Raw genomic sequence first — 25,452 nt, forward strand, 5'->3', positions numbered from 1 at the left:
TTTCTTTTTTCTTCTTTTTTTTAGAGCAAACTGCTAGTTTACTTGCTTGAACTCGTCATGGGGTCCTGAAAACATGATTTCCCTGATTCTTGAAAGAATTCCTGTGGAAGTATTCGTCGGCACAGGTGCTGCTGTTTCTAAAGCCACCAGCAGCTTGTGCTCCTGCTTTCGGAAAGTGCGAACACCCTATACCGGCCCCGCTCTGCGCCACTCTAATGAAGGTTTCATCCAGTCCGCCGGACAGTGCACAGATCGTGTTTTTGTTGAGGGCACCTTCCATAAAATTCAAGCTGTGCGTTCATCAACTCACCTTGTGCTGCTTAGCAATTCATCAACTCAATTCATTTGCCCAACTGCTGAATACAAAGAAATGCCGGCTCGCCAGTAAACCTATCAAAGTCCTGGGAAACGGGGGTCAGTAAAAATAAAATTCAGTCGGATACCGAAAATACCACTGCTTTCCTTACTTCCCTCGAGCGACCCACCTGAAGTGCCTTCGCAGCTTGGTCCGGCATCATACTTGGATCGCTTCGTTTGTGACTTATTGGTCATAATTACACCTACCTCTTCACCGCCTACTGATATCGGACACCTTTTTCGTAGACTGAGGACTGATGAGCCGCATTTCAAGCCTCGAGGGCCACACTTGCTTTCGGGCCAATGCTCTGGAATTTTGATGAAACCGCCTGCATCATTATTCATACCGACGCCAGCGGGAATCACATCGGCACTTCCTCTGCAGCGTAACAGCGTGTCCGATGTGCAAGCCATTGCGTACACCAGCCTTCCGTTTATAGCCTTTCATTAGCCGATCGCAACTACACAATCACTGAACAAGAGTGTCTGGATATTCTTCGAACGATGCCATAAATTTCGTCCTTACCTATATGGTCGTTATTTCGCCAGTGTGACGGATCACGCCCTTTGTTAGTTATCGTCTATAAAGAATTTGTCGAGACGTTTGGGCTGCTGAATACGGCGTGGAAGGACATAGGACTTTACTGTCACATGCAAGTCCGGTCAGAAGCACCAAGACGTGGACGCTTTGCCACGTGTTGCCCGCGTCACTACTGACGCAATCCAGGCCGACCGAAAATGCCTTATGACAAATGGCACCGTGCTACTTTATTCCGTCCTGGCGACGAAGCACGACAACGTATACTCTCGCTCGCACCACGGCTTGTGTAGCAAATTCCTTTCTATACGTCATTGTTAAACAAACTTCCGCCGTAGACTATCGCGTCATCCCCATTCTGGCAACAACCGACCGCCGTCGTCACAGCGCGGAAATAGTGCACATCTCCCGGCTCAAGCCTTTCACTCGTCATTTCCTGAATGCCGTTTAACCTCGGTCATGTTGGCCGATTCCATGGATGAGGGAAGGAAGTGTGCGAGCGCCAAGTGTGGACTTGGCCGTTTTCATATATACATCGACATCATCATTACTTGTCATCTTCGTCTTCGCGTTCGTTCCACCACACGTTCGGAATAAAATGTTCGGTCGGCCTCCGCGGCTCTATATTCGCATTGCTCTTGCTATCAACAAGCCGAAAAGCTTAAGAAAAGAATCGTCCGTGCAGAACTTAAAGAGAAAAGCACGTTCTTCAAAGAAAATGTGCTCGTCTCTAGTGACACCATTCAACCTAATGCTCGTTGGCCTTGTCCGATGCTTACCAAACACAGTCCAAGTATCGATCTATGCTGATGACATCTGTATCTAGGCGTCTGCCGTGACACGACTACAGGTACGAGCAAGGCTATAAAAGGCAGCTACGTTAACATCCTTGTAGTTGCGAAAAGAGAATTTAGAGCTGTCTTCAGAGAAATGCTGCCTTGTTACATTCACACGCAAGGCAATGAGGCCTTGCTCTGTAAGTGTCAATGGGCAAACAATTGCAAACGCACGGTTACACTACTTTTTAGGAGTAATTATCGACCACGACCTATCATGGAGCCCACACCACACACTTCATACCTAAAGAGCAGGTTAAATACAATAACACATCTCCTCAAGTTTCTTGGCGGAAAGTCATGGGGCACATCGGTACGGTCAATGCTGCAGCTTTATAATGCTTTGATCCTCGGTTTCGCAAGATATAGCCTCCCTGGGCTAGGCAACACCTGAAAAACAAACCTGCGTGCACTCCAGGAAATACAAGCTGAAGCCCTAAGGATGTGTTTCGGTCTTCCGAAGTGTGAGTCTCCAGCGGCAACGATTGTCGTGGCGCAAGATCACCCAATATCAACGTACATAGCCGCACACGCTCTCAGAACGCATATTCGGCACGATGCCCGACTGCCGTTTCACCAGCTTGCTTCTTTACCTGCAGAGGAGGAGAAAGAAAGAGAAAGACAGAAGACAGGGAGGTTAACTAGAATAACGTCCGGTTGGCTACCCTACACCGGCGGATTGGGAAAGGGGAACACAAAGATGACAGGGATAGAGAGGAGGGAAGGAAAGAAGGAAATTAGCAGTGAATTCGCTGACGCGTGTGGTATTGCACTATTAGTCACAGACGTTCACACAAGCCCGTCGTCCTCACGAAGCGCAAAAGTGCCTTCACCGCTTTATGGGCCGACGAGCGATGGGGGCGGTGTTCCAGCAGCACCTGCACGAAAAACGGCCGATTGTCCAGTTTTTGTAGCGAGTTAGCAAGTGTTTATCTTTCTGAGGCATATCGTGGACAGTGGCACAGCAGGTGGTCGATAGTTTCTTCGGTGCCGCAGACCTCGCATGCTGCTCTTTACCTGCAGAAAGGCCACACACAACTTTCAGTCGTAGAATTGCTGCCAATCTTACCTCGTTGCGATCGAACTAAGTAAGACCATTCTCGCCTTTATGGTGCCTGCACCAACCTGAAATACGCCTCACCATTCCAGGAATCACGAAGCGCTCGTCACCTCGATGGTAGGCACACAACAGCCAGAACTGGCTCGACTATGGGCTCGGCTTGTTTCTGCTCGCCATCGCCGCTTTGTGTAGTTCCATATTCGCAAAGAGATGAAGCGTTAATCTTTGGTTCTTTTTGATGCGAAAGCATCAAATGGACCATTGAGCAAAAAAGCCGGCGGCGTCTGTAGCATCGAAACGGCACCAAAATGCCAATGGGAATTGATGGCGCAGAAAGACGAAGACACGGCACTACCAACATTTGATGGTTTATAGCCCGTGGCCATTGCATATATACCATCGTACTACTGAATGAAAAAAAAACATTAATTACATCCCAACAAAACCCATCTGTCACAGGCTGCTACTTCCAAAATATTTGCTAAATACCACATGAAAAAGCGTATCCATGTTTTTTTTTTTTTTTTAGCTGCACCAAGTTTTAAAAAATTGCCTGTGGCAGAAAACACAATTCTAACCCTTGATCTAAATTATTCGATCAAGCGGTCATTACTTCTATGAGACATCAAAATGGTCATCGAATAAATAACAAAATTACGCTAACTAACTTTTTAATTAATTATTTTACGGCACATATTTCAATTTGCGAATTGCAGCCTGTGTGTTCGCAAGGCATACTCACTAGCTATAATTCGCAAGAGAGTATGCAAGTGAGTTCGCAAGTGAGTATGCCTTGCATACTCACCAGTTACCATTTGTAGATTCAAATATGTGCCGCAAAGTAATTATTTAAAAATAAATTCTGAAGTTTTACGTGCCAAAACCACAATATGATTATGAGGCACACCGTAGTGGGGGCCAGACTCTGGTTTAATAGTGACCACCTGGAGTTATTTAACGTGTACACAAAGTGCCTAATTAAAGGTTAATTAGCGCAATTAAGTTAATAATTCGATTAAGCATTTTGATTTCTTCGTAGAAGTAATGGCCGCCTCATAGAGTAGTTTAGATCAAGGGTTAGAATTGTGCTATCTGCCACAGGCAATGTTTAAAAATTTGGTGCAGCTAAAAAAATTTTATTTAGAGAAGATTGACCACCTCCTCAATGGATATACTAATCCTCCTGCCTAATAACAATATCGCTACTAGTGGGAATAGAATTACAGCGGATAAAAGATCCGTAATGTGAAGTGATAAGATGTCCTTACTCTTTCAAAGGAGTACGTATCTCATGCTCGATGAGGCGTGTACGCGTCTCATGCTCGCCTTGACGTAGACAGTGTGCTAATTTGGGCCGATTTGTACGTACTTGGATGAAGGAAACAGCGCTTTTTGAACGGGACAAGAGGTAACGGCACGCACAGCGCTCGCATCCGTCGTCTCTTCTTGTCCCGTTCAAATGAGCGGTGTTCTTCGCCCAAGTTGATGTAGCTTTTGAATCATCGCGCTCGTGCACTTTTCGCTACAGGATTGTCTACACGGATCCTTCAACTGCCTTCGACATAAAACAACACGTTTAATCAAACAGCTCGAACCATATTTCGCAAGGGACGCGCAGGGACGATAAGAATTTTCGCAGAACCTGATTCGGTTCCAGCTGTATAGCAACAGAAGGGATATCACCGCATGTTCTGGCCTGCCAAAAAAGTTTACGCCGCTTACGTAAGTGCGCAATCTTCCAAAAATGCAATCACCTTAACGCTAAATGCAGAAGTTTGCTTATTCTATCCTCTATTTTTCTTCTATTGGTGGAAAATTTCAGTGGAAAAATAAAAAAAAAGTGATTTCACATTTACCTCGTATTCAAGCTTCGTGCAATAATATTTATCCTTTAGGTTCTGCTATTCCTGTACGTGCCGCTAAATGAGGTGAGTATGGAACGATAAATCTGCTTCGCGTTTCCAGCAGATGCGCCATCCTTAAAATTGATTGTGCGTTTCGTAACACATGCGCTATTTTATACAGCGTATTATTATCTACGAAATAAATTAGGTATCCTTTCGAAGAAACGTAAACAGAATGTTTCGTTATCTCTTTGTGATACGCGGTAACACGATGAGCACATAGACATCATGCTTCTTGCGGTGGAAGTTTCCACCATTGCTGTCGTTTATTTCCTTGTGCCCGTGTTACGTAATCATATCTAATAGCAATTCGCTACAGCTGACATAGGGTCAAAAATATATCGAATACTGTTATAATAAATTTGCTATTGCAGTGTCTACTATCATGCGCACTTTGACCTTCAGCGCCTTGAAAACATACCCGTAACGAAAGCAACAGAACACAGCTGGGTGATCTTGTTTGTGTACCGTCGGAGAAAAAATAATGCCTGTAATGGAGGACCATACAGACATCGTCTGTTTCTCTGGTAACGCCAGGAATATGCTGGCGGCTTTCTAGACGCTATCTCTCATCGTCAAAAAAAAAAAAAAAGCCGCACTCGGGTATCTTTTGTCGCTGATGTTATCTTTGCTGGTATAATTTGTCTTCTTACTGCAAAAGCGTATTCTAAACACTTGCGTTTCGTTGCTGCTTTCGGCATCGGTCTTTCTTTCTTTAAATGCGCAAGCATTTCTATGCTTACCCAACGAGAAAAACCGTTATTCCGTCCGTCGGTCCGTCCTTCCGTCCCGTAAGACGATTGCTTTGAAGATTGCGCCTGCAACAGCGAGCGAATTCACCTTCGCTTCAATGCGAGCTACGCGGCGGGGACACAGCACACGAAGCTCTCGCACTCGCCACACTGAGCAGATCGCTTCCAAGATTGGGGCCTCGGCGTCTCTATTCAACGCGAACCCAGCGGCTAGAACGCCGAGCACACGCGAGGCTGTCATCAGTCGGCGCTCTCTATCGCCATTGCAAGATCGCTTTCAAGATACGGCCCTCGCGGCCGCTCCAGACGCAGCCGCCGCCGAAGTGCGGTTGATCACGGTTCAGAATGGTTCGAAGCGGATGAATAAGGCGCTAAACAGCCATAACAGCTTATAATGATCGGAACGTCGTCAACGCACCAGGCGCCGCCACCTGCAGTAGTTTGCTTGCGTCATCAATTCACTTTGCGCCGCCGTTGGAGCAAGGTGTTCGTGTCACCGCAGCGCTGTCGTTTGTGCTGGTCGGATCAAGTGTCATAACACTGATAACGACACCAGGCTACGTGAAGACCAGCAAGTGACACAATGCTTACGCATGCTTAGACAACTCCCGCTGGAGTTACTGCGTATTTTTTTTTCTTTTTCTAAAGCTTTCAAAAGGGCTGATTAATGTGATGGCCCCTTTTTTGTATATATTTGTTTCGTGTGCACAACAAAATGGTCGTCACACGAAATTCGACCCGCGTCGCCGCTACGCTGAAAAAAAAATTATTTGAACACAAGACGATTAGTTAGACGTTCTCTGCCATTTGTGGCACATGCGGCAGGAGGTTTCGATCCCCAGTGTACATCTCTCGATGAAAGAATCGACAATTCTCCATTGCGTCTTCTAGGCAGTTTAGCTAATCAATGTTCCTAAAGCACAGCGCGCGGAGCTATCAGCAGTCGGCACTCTGTCCGCTTCGCGGATCGCTTTGAAGATACGCTCCGCGCGACCGCACGTTCGATCGGTCCGTGCCGCCGCCGCCGGAGTCCTTTGATAACGCTTCATAGCGGTTCCACACGGATGGACAAGGCGCTAAATAGCGATAACGGCTTATGATGATCGGAACGTCATCAGCGCACCTGGCGCCGCCACCTGCTGTACTTTGCTTGCGTTATCAATGCACCTTGCGCCGCCGTCCGCACCGTTAGCGTCACCGCAGCGCTGTCGTTTGTACTAGTACAAACGTCAAGTACATCAAGTGTCATAACACTGATATTGACACCGTGCTGCGTGGAGATGAACAAGTGGCACAATGCTTACGCGTAGTTAGACAACCTCCAGATGAGTTTCTGAGTGAATTCTTTAGTTGTTCATTTGTTTCTTCCTTAACCACGCGGCTTCGGCATCACTGCCTGTCTCAGCACGGCCAGAAAAGTGCTATGCGCTGCAAACATTGACCAAATGATACCTACAAAACTATTACAAACATTTAAAGGTCGTCGAGTTGAAATGCGCCACATGAGTGCAGCAAACCCATTATTCGGCGTTCCATTCAAGTCGTGCTTGAATCATCGTATACTGTATGACGGATTGCACAGCCGGGCGCAATGCTGAACTGCTCGAGGGAGGCTTTTGGGAAACAGCTGAAGCGCCAATGTATTTCGTAGAACATTTTAAGGTCGCATATTTAATTTAGAAAGTGGTGCTAGTGTTACGATTTCTGCTAAGCAAACATGACTTTACTTTGCTCGGCTCCAATTTCAAAATTGCGCCATATGCCCTTAAGTGAATAATTAAAGGAAGTGCGAATTGGGAATGTTTTTATTTAGCTTAAATGAAATAACTATAAATGAAATAATAAGGACGGGGTAGATTCCCAACCGCATAAAAAGAAGTATAGTCAGGCCACTTCACAAGAAACGCAGTAAAACGACCTTTAACAACTATAGGCCACGAACTTTTTTCGCCCCCATCGAAATGCGAAAACACCCGTGTACTTAGATTTAGGTGCACGTTAAAGAACCCCAGGTGGTCCAAATTTCCGGAGTCCCCCACTACGGCGTTCCTCATAATCAGATCGTGGTTTTGGCACGTAAAACCCCATAATCTAATCTATCTCTTCTCCGGTAATTTTAAAATCAGTAACATAGAAGAACGCGAGCTCAAACGAATAGCGACATTTGAATTGCCACATGTGTACACAAAATATGGATGAACTCGTGCAGGTCATTTGTGACTTCCTTAGATTAAAAAGGATATTACATTAATAAATTTGACTTAATTATGCATTAATAAAGGTTCCTAGGAGTTTATGTTTTCATTAAATGAAACCTTTCTCTGATTCCAGTTGTACTGCTCTCTCTCTTTTACGTTTGCCTACCCTTCAAATAATGCACTGTTTCTCTTGTTTTCCTCTCTCTCTCTCTCTCTCCATATATATATACATATATATATATATATATATATATATATATATATATATATATGAAGAGAGAGAGAGAGAGAGGAAAACTATATATATATAATTTTTTGTATTCTCTATCTCTATCTCTGTTTTTTTTAATTCATTTCACACACACAAGCTAAGAGCTTATGGGGCCTAGATTATTATCCGTGTCACGGCTGTCACCTGTTCGTCGTCGGGGCGAGGTCGATCGACGGGGTATACAAGCCGGTTGGTCGCTCCGTGCTCAAGCGAACACAGTGAAAAGAGTCAGAGCCGGGAGTAAACAAAAAAACAAAAACAAAATATTTATCGCCTGATAGATATACACAAATAAAATAAAATAAAATAACACACTAGACAAAGTAGTACACCCGAACTTAATATAGCACAATGATGACGATAAATAACTATAGAATAAAAATGAAACAGGGCGTGGATCAATTATACAAGAATACACTTAACAGTAGTTCACTAAACAAAGTTCAACCGAAAACAAAGTTTAAAAGAAGCAAATGATGTCATACGCATAGCCGGGCAGCAGCAGCAAGTCCATAAACCGTGAAGTCGGCGCGCAGAGCTTTCCCGAAGAATGCTGGCGAGCCGATCTTGTTGAGGTGGATGCGATTTCTGGGCTGGATTTCCCGGGAGTCTAGATCTGACGACTTCCCTCAAGCAGGTTGAGCTATAACTTCAGGCGAACTACCGGGAGCTTCGTTGCAGACGCTGGTTTGATGTCCCGTACGTCAACTAGTTACTTGGAGTTCCGACGCGGCTAGGCGTGGAACTCCAAGCGGCTAGGAGCAAGTGGTGAAGGTGTATCATATTACTAATGTTATTCATATATGAACATGTTATATGCTTGGTTATCGCTTACCACTCAAGCAAAAACCGGCAAACTGGCATACATATAAAAATATAATATAGTATATTCAGTGCCTGCCGGCCTTGAGTGAACGAAAACTTACTTCTTTTTTAGTATCCGCGTTTACGAGAATACGACAATGACGCATTGCCGCGCATTTCCCTCACATCTCATTAATGTGCTAGGAAGCGAACGTCGCTCGGCATTGAGAACGGTAGCCGTGGCGTTGAAAGGATGTTTACCCAATAACGTTACGCACAAAGAGTGACGACTCATTCGGCTAGTTGGTATTCCACCAATGGTCTAATGGTATACTAGCTCTAACGTTCGCAAATGCACTGCTCTGCTAGAAATCGGAACTCTTGTCGGGGCTGGAGATTAACCATAGTGCGGCGGGCTGACTGACTTTGGGGCTGGGGCCCATGGTAAGGCCACAAATGAAGAAATACAAGGTGACATGGGTCGGCCTTCGTTTGAAGTCAGAGAAGCGTGCAGAGTAAGATCAGTTTTGAAGAAAGACTAAGCTACAAGAATGAGAAGAAATGACCTGCTAAAGGGCACACATACCTGCACTTCAAAAGCTTGGACACGGAATGGCAGAAGAGGTCAAGAAAGTTGGCAAACAAGTACACGGTAATTGAAACTGTACATAGGCATCATCATCATCATTATCATAATCATCATCATCGTCAGCCTATATTCACGTCCACTGCAGTATGAAGGCCTTTCCCTGCGATCTGCAATTACCCCTGTCTTGCACTAGTTGATTCCAATTTGCGCCTGCAGATTTCCGAACTTCACCACCCAACCTAGTTTCCTGCCGTCCTCGACTACGCTTGCCTTCTCTTGGTATCCATTCTGTAACTCTAATGCTTCACCGCTCATCCATCCTACGCATTACATGGCCTGCCCAGCTCCATTTTTTTTTCTCTTATTGTCAATTAGAATATAGGCTATCCCCTTTTGCTCTCTCATCCACACCCCTCTCTTCCTGTCTCTTAACGTCAGTACTAACATTTTTCGTTACATCGCTTTGTGCGGTCCTTAACTTGTTCTCGAGCTTATTTGTTAACCTCCAAGTTTCTGCCCCATATGTTAGAACCGGTAGAATGCAGTGATTGTACACTTTTCTTTTCAACGACAGTGGTAAGCTCCCAGTCAGAATTTGGCAATGCCTGTCGTATGCACTCCAACTCCCAATTTTATTCTTCGGTAAACTTCCTACTGATGATCAGGGTCCCCTGTGAGTAATTCACCTAGATAAACCGTACTATTTTACAGACTCTAGAGGCTGACTGGCGATCCTGAATTCTTGCTCCCTTGCTAGACTATTGAACATTAGCTTTGTCTTCTGCATAATAATCTTCAGCCCCACTCTTGCACTTTCTCGGTTAAGGTCCTCAGTCATTTGTTGTAATTCGTCCCCATTGTTGCTGAATAGGACAATGTCATCTGCAAACCGAAGGTTGCTGAGATATTCGCCGTTGATCCTCACTCCTAAGGCTTCTCATTCTAAGAGCTTGAATACTTCTAAGCATACAGTGAATAGCATTGGAGAGATTGTGTTTCCTAGCCTGACCCTTTTCTTGATAGGTAACTTTCAACTTTTCTTGGGGAGAACTAAGTAGCTGTGGAATCTTTGTAGATATTTGCTAAGATATTCACGTATGCCTCCTGTACTCCTTGATTACGCAATGCATTGTCATAATCTATGAAAGCCATATAGAGAGGTTGATTGTACTCCACATATTTCTCGATTACCTGACTGATGACATAGATATGATTCATCATAGATTATCCATTCCTGCAGCCAGCCTGTTCTCTTGGTTTATGGAAGTCAAGTGTTGCCCTGATTTTATTGGAAATTAGCTAGGTGAATATTTTACACAGTACTGAAAGCAAGCTAATGGGTCTCTAATTCTTCAATTCTTTAACGTCTCCCTTCTTATGGATTAGTATAATGTTGGTATTCTTCCAGCTCTCTGGTACACTTGAAGTCGTGAGGCATTGCGTACAAAGGACCGCAAGCTTTCCAAGCCTGATATCTCCTCCAACTTTGACTAAATTCACTGTTATTTCATCTTCTCCAGCAGCTTTTCCCCGGTCATGTCTTGCAAGGCCCTTCTAACTTCATCGCTAGTTGTAGAAGGAGCCTCTGTATCCTCTTCATCACTACTTCGAATTGAAGTAGCTTGGCTGTTCTGGGGAGTGTACAGGTCAGTATAGAATTCTTCCGCCGCTTTTACTGTCATCTTAATTGTTGATGATATTACCCTGCTTATCTTTCAGTGCATACATCTTGCTTTGTCCTATGCCAAGCTTTCTTTTCACTGATTTCATGGTGCGTGCGTATTTTACGGCTTCCTCAATCTTTACCACGTTACAATTTCGAATATTCTTTACTTTCTTCTTGTTGATCAGTCTTGACAGTTCAGTGAATTCTATCTGATCTCTTGAGTTGGACATTTTCATGTTTTGTCGTTTCTTTATTATGTCCTTTGTTTATTGGGAGAGCTTACCTACTCCTTGCCTTGATGCCTTACCGTTCACTTCAATTGCTGCTTCTGAGATCAGCCTAGTTACGGTTTCATTCATTACATCTATGTCATCTTCATCTTTCTGTTCTAAAGCTGCATATTTGTTTGCGAGCACCAGCCTGAATTGGTCTGCTTTTACCCTTACTGCGTCTAGGTTGGCCTGTTTCTTCTTGACTAATTTTACTCTTTCTCTCTTCAAGTTGAGAGAAATCCTGGACCTCCCTAACCTATGGTCACTGCACTTTACCCTACCTAACACTTCTAGGTCCTGCACTGCGCTGGGGTCGGCAGAGAGTATGAAATCTATATCATTTCTTGTTTCTCCATTACGGCTTTTCCAGGTCCACATCCTGTTGCTGCGCTTCCTGAAGAAGGTATTCATTATTCGAAGCCTATTCCATTCCGCGAATTCTACCAACATCTCTCCTTTAGTGTTCCTAGAATCGATACCGTAATTGCCAATTGCTTGCTCACCAGCCTGCTTTTTACCCACTTTTACAATGAAGTCGCCCATGACTACAGTATACTGAATATGCACCTTTCTCATCGCTAATTCAACATCTTCATAAAACTGTTCTGTTTCTTCATCATCATGACAGGAGGTTGGGGCGTAGGCTTGTGCTACCTCGATTCTATAGTTCCTATTCAGCTTTATTACGCCGACTGCTACCCTCCCATCAGTGCTGTGGAATTCATCAATGTTGCCCGCTATGTCCTTATGTACTAGAAATCCTACTACGAACTCTCTCTTATCTAGAAGACCTCTGTAGCAGAGGACGTGGCTGTTAGTCAGCACTGTATAAGCCTCACTGGTTTTACTAACCTCACTAAGGCCAATAATACCCCAGGAAATACCTGATAATTACTCAAACAGCCCTGCTAAGCTACCCTCACTCGAGAGCGTTCGCGTGTTGATCGTTGCCAGGTTCACTTTCCAGTAACGGCCTGTCTGGATCCAGAGATTCTTGGCACCCTCTGCTGCGTCGCAAGTCTGACCGCAGCCTTGGTCATGTGCTCCGCGGCCGCTGGGAACTGAGGGCCATGGGTTAATTGTAGGAGTCATGAGTGAGGTAGTGGCCGATTATGATCACCAGCACATAATCATAATCATAATCACCAGCACAAACGACAGCGCTGCGGTGACGCGAACTGCTGCCGACGGCGGCTCAAGGTGAATTGATGACGCAAGCAAACTACTGCAGGTAGCTGCGCGAGGTGCGCTGACGACGTTCCGATCATCATAAGCCGTTATCGCTCTCGCCTTGTCCATGAGTGTCGAAACGTTACGAACCACGATCAAAGGACTCTGGCGGCGGCACGGACCGATCAAACGTACTCTGGCACGGCCGCGCGGAGCGTATCTTCAAAGCGATTCGCGAAGCGGACACAGAGTGCCGACTGCTGACAGCTCCGCGCGCAGTGTTTTCGCCGCTCCGCGTTGAAGAGAGACGCACGGGGCCATATCTTGAAAGCGATCGTCTTACGGGATGGACGGACGGACGGACTGAAGGACAGTTTTCTCGTTGGGTAAGCATAGAAATGTTCATGCATTTAAGAATATAAACACAGCGAATAAGAATTATTTTGCCTCTTTCCTAGTTGAAATAAATCGCTATCAACGGAAGCAAAATCTCGCAACTATCTAGCCCATTAGCACCGTATAATCACTAATAAGGGAAGTATTCTGTATCAATTACAGATTCTGAAATTGTTCTTAGACTTCACATTACTCCGAATGTACATTTAGGAAGCAAATAAATGCAGACTCTAGTAACTTTAATTCAGTGGAAGTGCCGCTCACCAGATTTGGCCATTGTTAACAAAGAAGCGCACCCCCGCCCTAAAACAGCTAAAATTTCAAACCAAACTCCGCGTACCTTCTCCCTCGAGGAAGCGCGCTCCCAGCCAGAGAGTCATCGCTCACCATGGCTAATCATCCAATGCGGAAGGCGCAACGCCACAAGAAAGGACGCAGGGCTTACACCACAGTACGTCCCTCGGCTCCAGTATGGGATATGGGAGAAGGCACGGAACGAACGCCGCTTGGTAACGCTACTAGAGGCAGAGGGAGAGAGCGTCTCCGTTGGCAGTAACACTCGCCTTCTGGTGACATGCTAACAGGACAGTTAATTTCTTCTATCTCCTTCAATAATGAACTCATTTGATAAAACTATTTCGCTTCTTAAACGGCGGTTTATAGCTTCCAGTATACGTATAACAAAAACTTGCAGTCGGGCCGGATGAGGGCGCTTCAAAGGCCAACTGCAACGAAATTATGGACTACGTAAAAGCATCCCGTGCGAAATTTTACGCCTGAAATGCGAGTGGATGCGTCACGAAAAGCTCGCATAACTAGACGTTTTCATGATATTAGCATTATTTGCCTACTTCAGCTGTTTTGAATCTAACTATAATAATAATAATAATAATAATAATAATAATAATAATAATAATAATACCTTTATTCATGAAAACGAGTGATACAAAGCACCAAGGCATTAGGAAAAAAGCTGCTACAACAAGCAACTTGACTGGTCCTAATAACCAGAAGGTCCAAAAGGCAGCAGACGGCAAGGAGAGAACAGATGAAAGACGCTATCTATCTATCTATCTATCTATCTATCTATCTATCTATCTATCTATCTATCCTTTTACGTCCGCCCAGTGGGCGAAGTTGTCGACTAGCTTGCACCAGGTGTGTGCTCGTGGTGCCATCGTGGTCGTTCCATAGTCATTCCAGCTTGGTGATCCGACTCTCGATCGTCGTGCCGTCGTCGCACACAGGGTCGTTATGCATTCATATCATACCGTCGTCGCGATGCCGCCGGGATTTTCCAACGTCGTCGCTCCAGCTTTGCCATCCGATCCTCTTTATGCCGTCACCTTGACGCAATCGTTGCCACAGTGTCGTCGCCACGCCATCATCGTCGTATACACTCGTCGTCAACCCATTGTCCTCATACCACTGTCGTGTCATCGTCGTAATTGCGTCGTCGTCATACAATCGCTATCATGCATCCGTTGTCCTACCGTCGTCCTCATGCCGTCGAGGTTGTGCCATTGCCGTCATTGCTTCTTCCTCATCCGGTTGTCGTCGTCCTCACGCCTTCGTAGCCATACACTCGTCGTCATGTCGTTGCCGTCATGTCGTCGTCATCAAGCTGTGGTCGTTAAACCATCGTCATCGTCAAGTTAAAAATCTTCATCTCATTCTCGTCGTTCCGTCGACGTCTTTCCTTCTTCGTCGTTCCATCGTCGTCACTGCGTCGACGTCACAAAGTCGTCATCACGCTGTCATGCCCATGAGCGACCTTGGCAAGCGAGTGTCATAGCAGTAAAGTTGGACGATACTGAGTGAGTATGTCGCAGTATCGGAATGACCACTACAGATGTTAAATAATCCTGACTTCAGAAATACGCCGTGTGCCACTACATTGCTCGAATGCTAATCGCATTGTCATCGGCAGTCATCGTGAGCCTTAACTTTTTGATACTGAGACGGGGGGAAAAAAAAAGGCGCCGCCATTTACGCTCATCGGAAGTGACGTTCGACCGAGAACGCGTGGCTCCTGGGCATGCATGACCTCCGAGATCAGGCGGCGCGCCCGCGGCTGATCACTGTCCTCCCGAGCTGCTTGCTCTGCGATACAACGCACTCAGTGTGCCGTAGCACTTTCCTTCCATTGGCTGCAGCGCGTAGATTGGCGCAGAACAAGAAGTTTCTGCGCCTCCCATCCAAGCGGCGCGCCTTGACGTCACAGTCTTGCAGCGTGGTGACACATAGGTGATAATTGTTGCGAACCATGGAGGAAGAGAGGAGCTTCGGAGAGGACCAGGCCAGCCCGGCTGCGTTGGATATAGTGCGGCGGAAGTCACGTGCCTTTTTCGCACAGGAGGACTCTCACTGGTGGTCCAACCTGCGAGATAGTCATAGCGACGACACCTCGCTCGGCCTTGGTCATCTAGTCGCGTGGCCCGAGCGGACGCGGGTGACGCTGACGACCGTTCTTTCACTAGGAGGAAACCACATCCCCATTCAGGAGTTTAAAAACACTATTTCTCTTTTGCACTAACTGACTTTCAGGATGGTTTAAGTCCAATAATTTTCGTATTGCACCAGATAAGCCACACACATGAGTATATTCTTTTGTGACATCCGCGCCATCCTTGGGAGTCTGTGAAGGCATTCACAGCCACGAATGTGCGATTCTGCTTGGCGATAGCCCCGTGAACGAATCTAACTCGGTACATCACTTTATTTTTCGAAGCAAAAGAAAGAACACGCAAGAATGCTCACTGCCAGGAGAAATGATGATGATGATATCATGATGGTGATGATGATCATGATGATGATGATGATAATAATAATTTATTGATACACATCCAATAGCAATACAAAGAAACGGGCCTGTCTAAGTCCATGATGACTTGTGTGACTAGGCCCGGCAGAGTCGGTACAGCGATGTGGTTACATATTTACATATTAACTCATTTTTTAACATCTTTCAGACAAATAGTTGGTAGTAATTACATGTTAACAGACAATGACATTGCAAAGAAAGATACAAAAGCATAAATAATTGCAATAACGAATGGGAACAATAATTCAACATTTCGACAATAATTTCTTCAACTGTTTTTTTGAAGTTGAAGAAAAGAATTCATCAGAGAGATCATTAAATATTTTTGGGATGTATACTATTCTTCTAGATTCTCCATACTTATAGTAGCAGAATAGGGTATTCTAAAACGTTTTTTTTTTTTTCTCAACAATCGAGGAGCAACGTATGCCTCTTTAAATTCATCACTCCAATTATGGCGAATAATAACCGTCCTGATAAACAAATCCTTGAAAGTGCGAAATCCCAATTCATGAAATATATTATTGGAATTTAGTGCCCAGTACCATATTCCACATTTTTTAATATATTTTTTGTAATTTATCAATCCGATTTTTCCAGCTCTCTGAACAAAAGGCGAAAATTGTTATGCCATACCTCAGCACACTGTATGCTAGTGCGTGAACTATCATTTTCTTGATTGGTACAGGTACTAAACCCTTTATGTTAAAGAGTAGATATGCAACACTCCTTAGTTTACCACATAAAAATGCCATATGATATTGTCATGACATGCCGCTGTGGAATGTTATACCCAGGTATTTGAATGTCTCTACATATTCTATAGCAGCACATGTACGTGAATTGCATTGTTCATCCTGTAAAAATATTTGTAAATTTATGTTTTGAGGTTTTAATGGACTTCGAAAGCACATGAGTTTGCTTTTCTTAGCATTGATGAACACACAATTTTCTTCAAACCATTGCATGGCCTTATGAACTGCATTCTGTAGAGTGTTGATAGCTTCCTCATAACGTATGTGGCGTGTGAGTAGGACCGTGTCATCTGCATATTGATACACCGTCGCTTCTCTGATTATCGAGGGAAAGTCGTTCATAAATAAATTGAATAACAGTGGTGACAACACCGATCCTTGGGGAACACCAGCTGTAATATATCTCCTATTGCTAACAATTTCTTTACTACCCATGACCACCTGTGACCTGTCATGCAGATAATTATAGAGAAGATCAAAAAAAGGGTCCCCTGAAACCCAAACGAAACAACTTTTCCGATGAAAGGTCATGGTTAACAGTTTGAAACGCTTTTGCCAAATCCAAAAACAAAGCACAACTATACAGGTTCTTATCTAGAGCAGAACATACATCATCGGTAAACTCTTCTAACAGTGTTATAGTACTTCGCTCAGCAATAAATCCGAACTATTATTATTATTATTATTATTATTATTATTATTATTATTATTATTATTATTATTATTATTATTATTCTATTAATAAATGTGAACATTGAGTGCCCCACAAGAAAAGTGAGTGTTCGGGTAAAGGGCTACAGGGACATCGGAATTTCAATGTTCGCCCATCACCGAGCTCTGCGTCGGTTGTACGCGGCGCCGTGTACGATCACAACCCAGCACAGCAGGCGTGCGGGGCGTCGCGCGTCCCACAAGCGTAAGTCCGGGAGGCAAGCTGACCTGCCGCAGGCGGAAGTTCTCAACGTCCTCGTGCAAGCGACCCACTCAGCGCAACACAGCCTGCAGGCAGCCAGCGGCGATCCGGTCGTGAGCAAGGAGCCGGTAATTCGATCCCCGACTTATTAAAAAAAAAAGAATAATAATAATAAAGGGAACAGGTTGAGCGGCGGCAACGCTGAGCACAGCCTGCTGCTGTATAGGCTTTAACGACCCCACAGCGCGTTCGCAGAACCATCGCCGGGACTGGAAAAAGAAAACGCCAGTGAAGAAACGGGGTCGACTGTAAACATCGCGTGCGACGAGGCGGAGTCGTAGCGTGCAAGAAGTTAATGACCCATTAGCTGCGTGTAAACACCATCATTTACAAAAGTATTTTTGCTTTGTCACAGTCTCTGCTTTTTAGAGAGGCATTACTTCCTTGGCCGACGTTATAACTCGATGGCTGCCTCTTAGTGGCGGGATGACACACAAATGAACGCACTTAACTCACCTGGTTCACCGCTGTGCGCAGATAACACTAGAGAAGAGAATGAACGTATATCTAAGCTTCTCTCTTCGTGTCCCTGGATGCGCGCTTTTGGGCTTCGTTTTCATGTTGGTTTCTGACGGAACGACGGATATTCGTACACGATATGCGATGCAACAGAGTGGTTGTAGCTATAGCGTCGTATGTACGTTTATTAATGCGTTCTCATTCTTATAGGGTACTTCACGCACTTGCCGTGGGCTATCTATCTATCTATCTATCTATCTATCTATCTATCTATCTATCTATCTATCTATCTATCTATCTATCTATCTATCTATCTATCTATCTATCTATCTATCTAGGCGCTAGATGGCGCCTAGTGTTCTCAGGGAAGCGCGAAAGAGGAGTCCCGCTGCAGTACACGCCCCATACATATCCTTTCGATGGTGGCTGTAAGTTGTGTCGCTACATTGACTCAATGCTAAACGTATTACCGTCGACAGTCATCGTGAGCTATGGGTTCTACCAATTTTTTTTTTTTTTTTTTTAGTAATAAGCTTCATGCGACGCGCCTCATTCAGGTACTCATTCAACGCATGATAAACTCCGTTTGTCTTTTCGCGCCTTACAGTTTAGCAATGAAAGAACAGTTAAGCCCATTGCTTAGCAGTGAATTGACCGCGCCTCGTGAACAAAGTCTTTATTTTTATAAAACAATCTCGCTCGCTTGCGTGATTCTTCAGGGGACAGAATTGGCGGGGGACTAAACTCACAGAGGGATTATTACAAAAATGAGTGACACCTCAGCTCAAGGTGGCCTGCATCGTTTTTTTTTTTTTTTTTTGTTTCGTCGTCGCAGGAGCGACTCTGCATATACGTATAGATACGAACGTGTTTCTTTGCAATAGGTTTTTGAACGAGAAGAATTGTTTAGAAAGCCAGGAACCGACAGAACGATAAAAGAAAGGGATATATATATATATATATATATATATATATATATATATATATATATTTTTTTTTTTTTTTTTCTGCCGTCAGGCCTGCCCTCAGCTTTGACCATAGACCTGAGGTACGCACCTCCGTATTTTAGTACGTTCCGCCAGTCTACATTTCCCATTGACTCAATGGTGATTATTATGATTGTGATGGCGATGATTATGATGATGTTTATTGTTATCCGCTTGGAACTGGGGCGGCCACAAATAGTCACCTAGCCTGCGTAATGTATTCAACTTTTACTGGATTCATCGCTATCTAGCCGTTTGTCTATCTGATCTCGATCTTACCTTTCGTATTTAAAACCTATATCGCTATATTCTACCGTTACTTACGCTTGCAATGACTCCGGCCCTATCAATCTCTTCCCTGATTTTCTTTCCCCATCAATACTCTAAACGCCTCTTACTTATCTCGGCTGCTGACCAGTTAAGCCTTCCATCCTCTTTGAATGGAAACGATTCTGGAAGGTGGGCGGGGCATATCTTGGCTTTCCATTGCGATGTGCCTAGTCATTTCAGGGCTCTTTTTGCAGCAGATACATGTCTAATCATGTGGCGCATAATGAGGCATGGGCATGGAACCGATATGGCCGGTTCGCCCATATGTCCAAGTGGGTTCCACTCCCACCAAAGGTCGTTGGTTCGCGTGCCCCAATTAATCTTAATTAAATGTGCCTTAATTAACACCACAGGTCGTATTCTCACTTTTTCGCCTCGGCTTCACGTTTTCTTGTAGAGAAATAGGTAGCCTAATTCGCCCTAATTTACGCCAAAGGTCGTGGGTTCGATTCCCACCAAAGATCGAGGGTTCGACTCCCTACGAATTTTGGGGCCATGCATTTTGACGCCATAACGCCGCGCATCAGATTTTTCGTCCCACGAGCCGCCTAAGGATTTCGCCCTAATAATGAAGTAGCATGTGCGAACTGTTCAAAAATATATAGTTGCAACTTTTGTGCAACCAACCATGCTTGCTTAGTGGCTTTGGCGTTACGCTGCTAAGCACGAGGTCGCGAGATCGAATCCCTGCCGCGGCGGCCACATTTTGATGAGGGCGAAATGCGAAAACACCCGTGTAGCGTCATCGTGTGCACGGTAAAGAACCCCCAGGTGGTCAAAATGATTCCGCAGTCCCCCACTACGGCGTAGCTCATAATCAGATCGTGGTTTTGGCACGTAAAACCCGAGTCCAATCTAATCTAAGTTTTGTGCAACCTTAGCTCCATACTATTGGCATTTCAGGGCTCAAAATCGAAGGTACTCTGGGAAGGCGGGCATTTCGTTGACTTCGAGTAGAAAACTGCTTGGAGTGGGGGAGGGCAGGTGACCAGCGCACCCACACACAGAGGATCCGTATGTTGTTTTGTACCAGTCACAGCAGCATGGCCTTCGTTGCTACTGTGGTCTCAGCATTTACCTCGAGTATGCCTTACCATTCCAGGCACCACGAAGAAGGCACAAATTGCGTCAGCAGCATTGAAGCAGGTAGCATTATTGCTACTACATGAAGTCCACAGTGAGTTCTTACATGCGCTTGCATGTTTACACCGATGGATCGGCCTTGCACTCTATAGTTCAGCAGCTGCAGTATTTGGCCCAGCGAAATCTACAGTGATAAAATTCAGAACATCGCACTTTACATCAACCATGGCTGTCGAACTTGCAGCGATTGAATTGATCAATAAGCAAACGCCCCAGAAATGGTCCATATTCTGCGATTGCAAGGTTGTCCTCCAGAATTTGCTCTCTGCATTACACCGTGGACCCCACGAACGACTTGCCACGGACACCCAAGAAATTTACCATCGGGCAGTTGAGAAAGCACATGACACCATATTTCAATGGTTGCCAAGCCATTCCCTTGGAAGCGAAGAAGCAGACGCAGCTGCTCGATCTTCACATAACAGTGGTGATTGCGTCGCTATCCAGATGTCAAGAACAGACGCAGCGGGAAAGCTCTGTACGCTTGCTCGCGAGCTGCATCAGCAGCCTGTTTTTATGTCCACTGCAGAACGAACGCTTCTCCCAGCGATCTCCAATTACCCATGTCTTGCGCTAGCTGATTCGAACTTTTGCAAATTTCCTAATTTTATCACCCCACCTAATTTTCTGCCGTCCTCGACTGCACTTTCCTTCCCTTGCCACCCATTGTCACTCTAACGTTCCACCGGTTATCCAACCTACGCGCTACATGGTCTGCCCAGCTCCATTTTTTTTTGCCTAACGTCAATTAGAACATCGGCTATTCCCGTTTTATTTATTTTATTTTATTTTATTTTATTTTATTTTATTTTATTTATTTCACAATACTGTCGGCTTCCATGTGGGAGCCCAGGCAGGAATGGTACAAACATCACGTGATTTGAACCTTTTTCCTCAAGGGAACAAAAAAATAATAAAAAATTGTCGGAGTTTCACCCGAAAGGCGAAGCATCAATTGTGATAGCAAATTAGTAGAGAGCTATACGGAGGAAGGATAGTAGTTTTATCAGCTGTATAAACTTGGACATGCAGCAGCACCAGCAACGCGCAGAGATGTCGACGCCGTCGGCGTTATGCCCGCGTTCGCACTGAACGCGCGCGGCGTTTTTATATAAATACGCATTTGGTGCCGCAGTTAAACGTCGCCTCCCCTCTCTCTATACCTCCCGTACCCCCACAGCCTTTTGCGCGACGGAAAAAGTCGTGTTTGCTCTCTATATAGGGAAAGGAGGAAAGAGACGCTTAATTCTGCAGCCCTTCAGGGAGCACGGCGCAGAACGCGCGTTTGCTCTTGGACGTGCGTTCGCTCCCTGTGAAAGCGCGCGTCCCTCGCGCCCTTTCACTCGCACATACAGCGTCCGGAGCGCGGCGACGATTTCATCGCCGTTGACGTCATACGGAACCTCACGGCGACGCCGACGGCAGAAATCCGCTTTGGAGTGTCCATATAATTGCTATCGCAATAAAACGCAGGCTAATAGGCAAGGCAAACATATTCTAATACACAATACAAAAAATACGATCACGTCTTCACAATTGCTGACAATAGGAAAGGCGTAATAAAAGAGACATCAGAATATCCAACACAAGCAAAAAAGAAACAATGAACGCATGACATTACAAGTACGTCTGTACTGCAGATAAGAAGGAATCGGGAGTGGTTGAATTGACCACACTTGGCGGAAGGGCGTTCCATTCACGAATTGTTTTGCGCAGGAAGGAAGAAAGATATGCGTTTGTTCTTGCATGCGGCACTAAAATTGTGATTGTGCTTACCTCTGGCCAGTCGCGATTTATTAAATTAGATGTAACTAAGTTGTCAAATATCATTTTAGTGTGTGTATACTATGTTATACATTGTTTGTAGACGGTGCATTTTGCGACGAGTTTCTAGTGTCTGGAGCCCAGATCGCAATCTTAAATCGGTGACGGAAATGCGCCAATCATAAGCATTGTAGATAAACCTAACAGTTTTTTTAACGCTTTCGATCATGTCTATGCCAGCCTTTGTGTGAGGGTCCCAGACAATATCTGCATACTCGAGTATTGGCCTAATAACTGTCTTATATGCGGTTAATTTGGTAGCACTAGAGCAGTTTTTTAAACGGTGCTTTATTAACCATAACTTTTTCGTGGCTGCCGAGGAAACATACCAAACATGAGCGTTATAGCTCATCTTAGAATCAATTGTAATTCCAAGATATGTGAATTCCTCTACTTGTTTATTATCCATACGATTTATCTTGTAGGTGCAAATTAGCGGATTTTTTTTTACGTGTAATAACCATGTGCGCGCATTTCGAGATGTTTATAGTCATATGCCACTGGATACACCAGTCGTGTATTGATATTAAATAGTCGGTTAAGCTTGACTGGTCATCCACTGATTTGATGCTCGAATAAACAATACAGTAGTCCACAAAAAAAGCGGCACCAAGACGGCAAATTTGCAAGCCAGTTCATTTAGGTAAATAAGAAAAAGTGGCCCTAAAACCGAGCCCTGTGGAACCCCCGAAAGTACAGAGGCAAGCGATGAATTCGAAGCAGCTATGCTGACAAATTGTTTTCTATGCATCAAGTACGAATCATGCTAACGCAAAGTTTGTTCGCTGCGTATGATGCTGTTTAGCTTTATCTTTTTTGTGTGTGTGAAACGAGATCGAAGCCTCTCTCGAAATCTAAAGAAATAATGTATACCTGCCCACCTCTGCCTTTCACTTCTTTGATCCACACCGCTCTATTCCTGTCTCTTAACGTCACACCTATCATTTTTTCGTTCCATCGCTCTTTGTGCGCTCCTTAACTTGTTCTCGAGCTTCTTGTTATCCTCCCAAATTTCTGCCCCATATGTTAGTACCGGTAGAATGCAATTACTGTGAATTTTTCTTTGCAACGACAGTGGTAAGCTCCCAGTCAGGATTTGGCAATGCCTGTCGTATGCGCTCCAACCCAATTTTATTCTTCGGTAAACTTCCTTCTGATGATCAGGGTCCCCTGTGAGTAATTGACCTAGATAAGCGCACTCTTTTACAGACTCTAGAGGCTGACTGGTGATCTTGAATTCTTGTTCCCTCCAGGCTACTCAAGATTTTCCTTTTTGTCTTCTGCATATTAATCTTCAACCCCACGCTTTCACTTTCTCGTTTAAGGTCCTAAATCATTTGTTTTAGTTCGTCAGCATTGTTGCTGAATAGGACAATGTCATCTGCAAATCGAAGGTTGCTGAGACATTCGCCGTTGATCCTCACTCCTAAGCCTTCCCAGTCTAAGAGCTTGAATACTTCTTCTGAGCATGCAGTTAATAGCATTAGAGAGATTGTGTCTACTTGCCTGACCCCTTTCTTGATAGGTAACTTTCTACTTTTCTTGTGGAGAATTAAGGTAGCTGTGGAATCCTTGTAGGTGTTTGCCAAGATATTCACGTATGCCTCCTGTACTCCTTGATTACGCAGGAAATTGACAAAGTACAAGTGCGAGCACAGATTGCTACTGGCGGTAACGGCACTGTTGGCGTCATTTATGACGTCGACATTTCCATTTCGAGCGACGACTTGCCAATATTAATAAAGCCAGCAACTGAAGGCACGCTCATCGCTCATCTTACCAGACTCGGAAACACACGCTGCGTGAAGCTTGTGTTTGAGGGAGATTGCCTTCCCTCTCACCTCAAAGTTGGTCATGTCCGCCATCCAGTTCGACCATACATACCGAAGCCCCTGCAATGTCACAAGTGCTTCAAGATTGGCCACATAAAAAGTGTTTGTGCGAACAATGCCGTGTGCCCACGGTGCGCTGAATCCCATTTGGAAGACGCCTGCCGCGCGACCGTCCTGAAGTGCCCTAATTGCGGCGGTTCCCACGAAGCCTCATCGAAGGATTGCCCGCGGGTGCGGAAGGAATTCGCGGTTCTAAAGCGCATGGTTCGGGATCATTCCACACACCGCGAGGCTGCCGCTACACTTAGACGGCGACGGCATCGCCACCGAAAAGCGCAACGTAAAACCGCACAAAGCAACACAACGTCTTCCGCCACAACGGCTGCTCCATCAACGCGGAGCGCCAACATGAAAGATGCCGCGCAAGCGAAGAAAATGTCAAGTGTCGATCATCCCGAAGAGTGGCCCGCACTTCCAAGTGCACAACCTGCCACGGAGACACCTCGAATGCCACCTCCATCGACACCCTCACCAACCACTGCTCCAACGACGACTGATGATGGCCAAGTTATAATAATGTTGCGGTCACTGATGGATGATATGCGAGTTCTACTCAGCAACATGAAAACCCCGTCGGCGCAGAGCGCGCTGCAGGTGCTGGACGCCCTGGGTCCAGTGCTTGCGGCCCTAGGGTAAAGCAATGGCCCACCAGAAGTCATCGTTCAGAGAGGAGGTCCAGAATGCATCTGTCTTTGAATGGAACGCCAGAGGACTTAAGTCGCGTATGTCCGATTTTCGACAGTTTGTATTCCTAAATCAGTTTCCCATTATTGTCATTTGTGAGCCAAACCTGTCATATCCCATCAGACTGTCCGGGTATGAGTGCATTACGTCTTCCACCCAGGGGCAATGCAGCAAGGTTATTGTTTTCATACGCTGTGACTTGACATATGTTCATCATCCAGTACCACCTGACAATGAAAACCAGTACGTGTGTTTGACTGTGAAGAAGAGCAAGGTCACCTTCACAATTCTGGGAGCCTACTTATCACCATCAAGTCATCTACACTGCGAGCGCTTACGGGAAATTTTGACAACGACTCCACAGCCATGGGTTATCACTGGGGATTTCAATGCCCACCATTACCTCTGGGGGAGCTCCAAGATTAACTCGAGGGGCAGAAGATTGGTGTCGATTGCTTCTGAACAAGAACTTTGCTTGTTAAATGACGGAAGCCCCACCTATATGCAAGGAACGGCGTATAGTAGCTGTTTTGACCTCAGCTTTGTTTCGCGCTCCTTTAACAGAAGAGTTAAATGGTTCTCGGACTTGTAAACGCGGGGAAGTGACCACATCCCAACTTATCTCACGATTGAGGGGCTGACTAGCTCCAAGTGCTCCGGTGCCGTCCAATCCATCGACTGGTCGAAATTTAAATCAATCCTGGAAGACCACTGTCGAGACGAGATGCCATCCAGCCTAGGGGACGCAATAAAAGGTTCCTTACAGGTT

The sequence above is a fragment of the Dermacentor silvarum genome, chromosome 1 (genome assembly GCF_013339745.2).
Source record: "Dermacentor silvarum isolate Dsil-2018 chromosome 1, BIME_Dsil_1.4, whole genome shotgun sequence".
Taxonomy (NCBI): Eukaryota; Metazoa; Arthropoda; class Arachnida; order Ixodida; family Ixodidae; genus Dermacentor; species Dermacentor silvarum.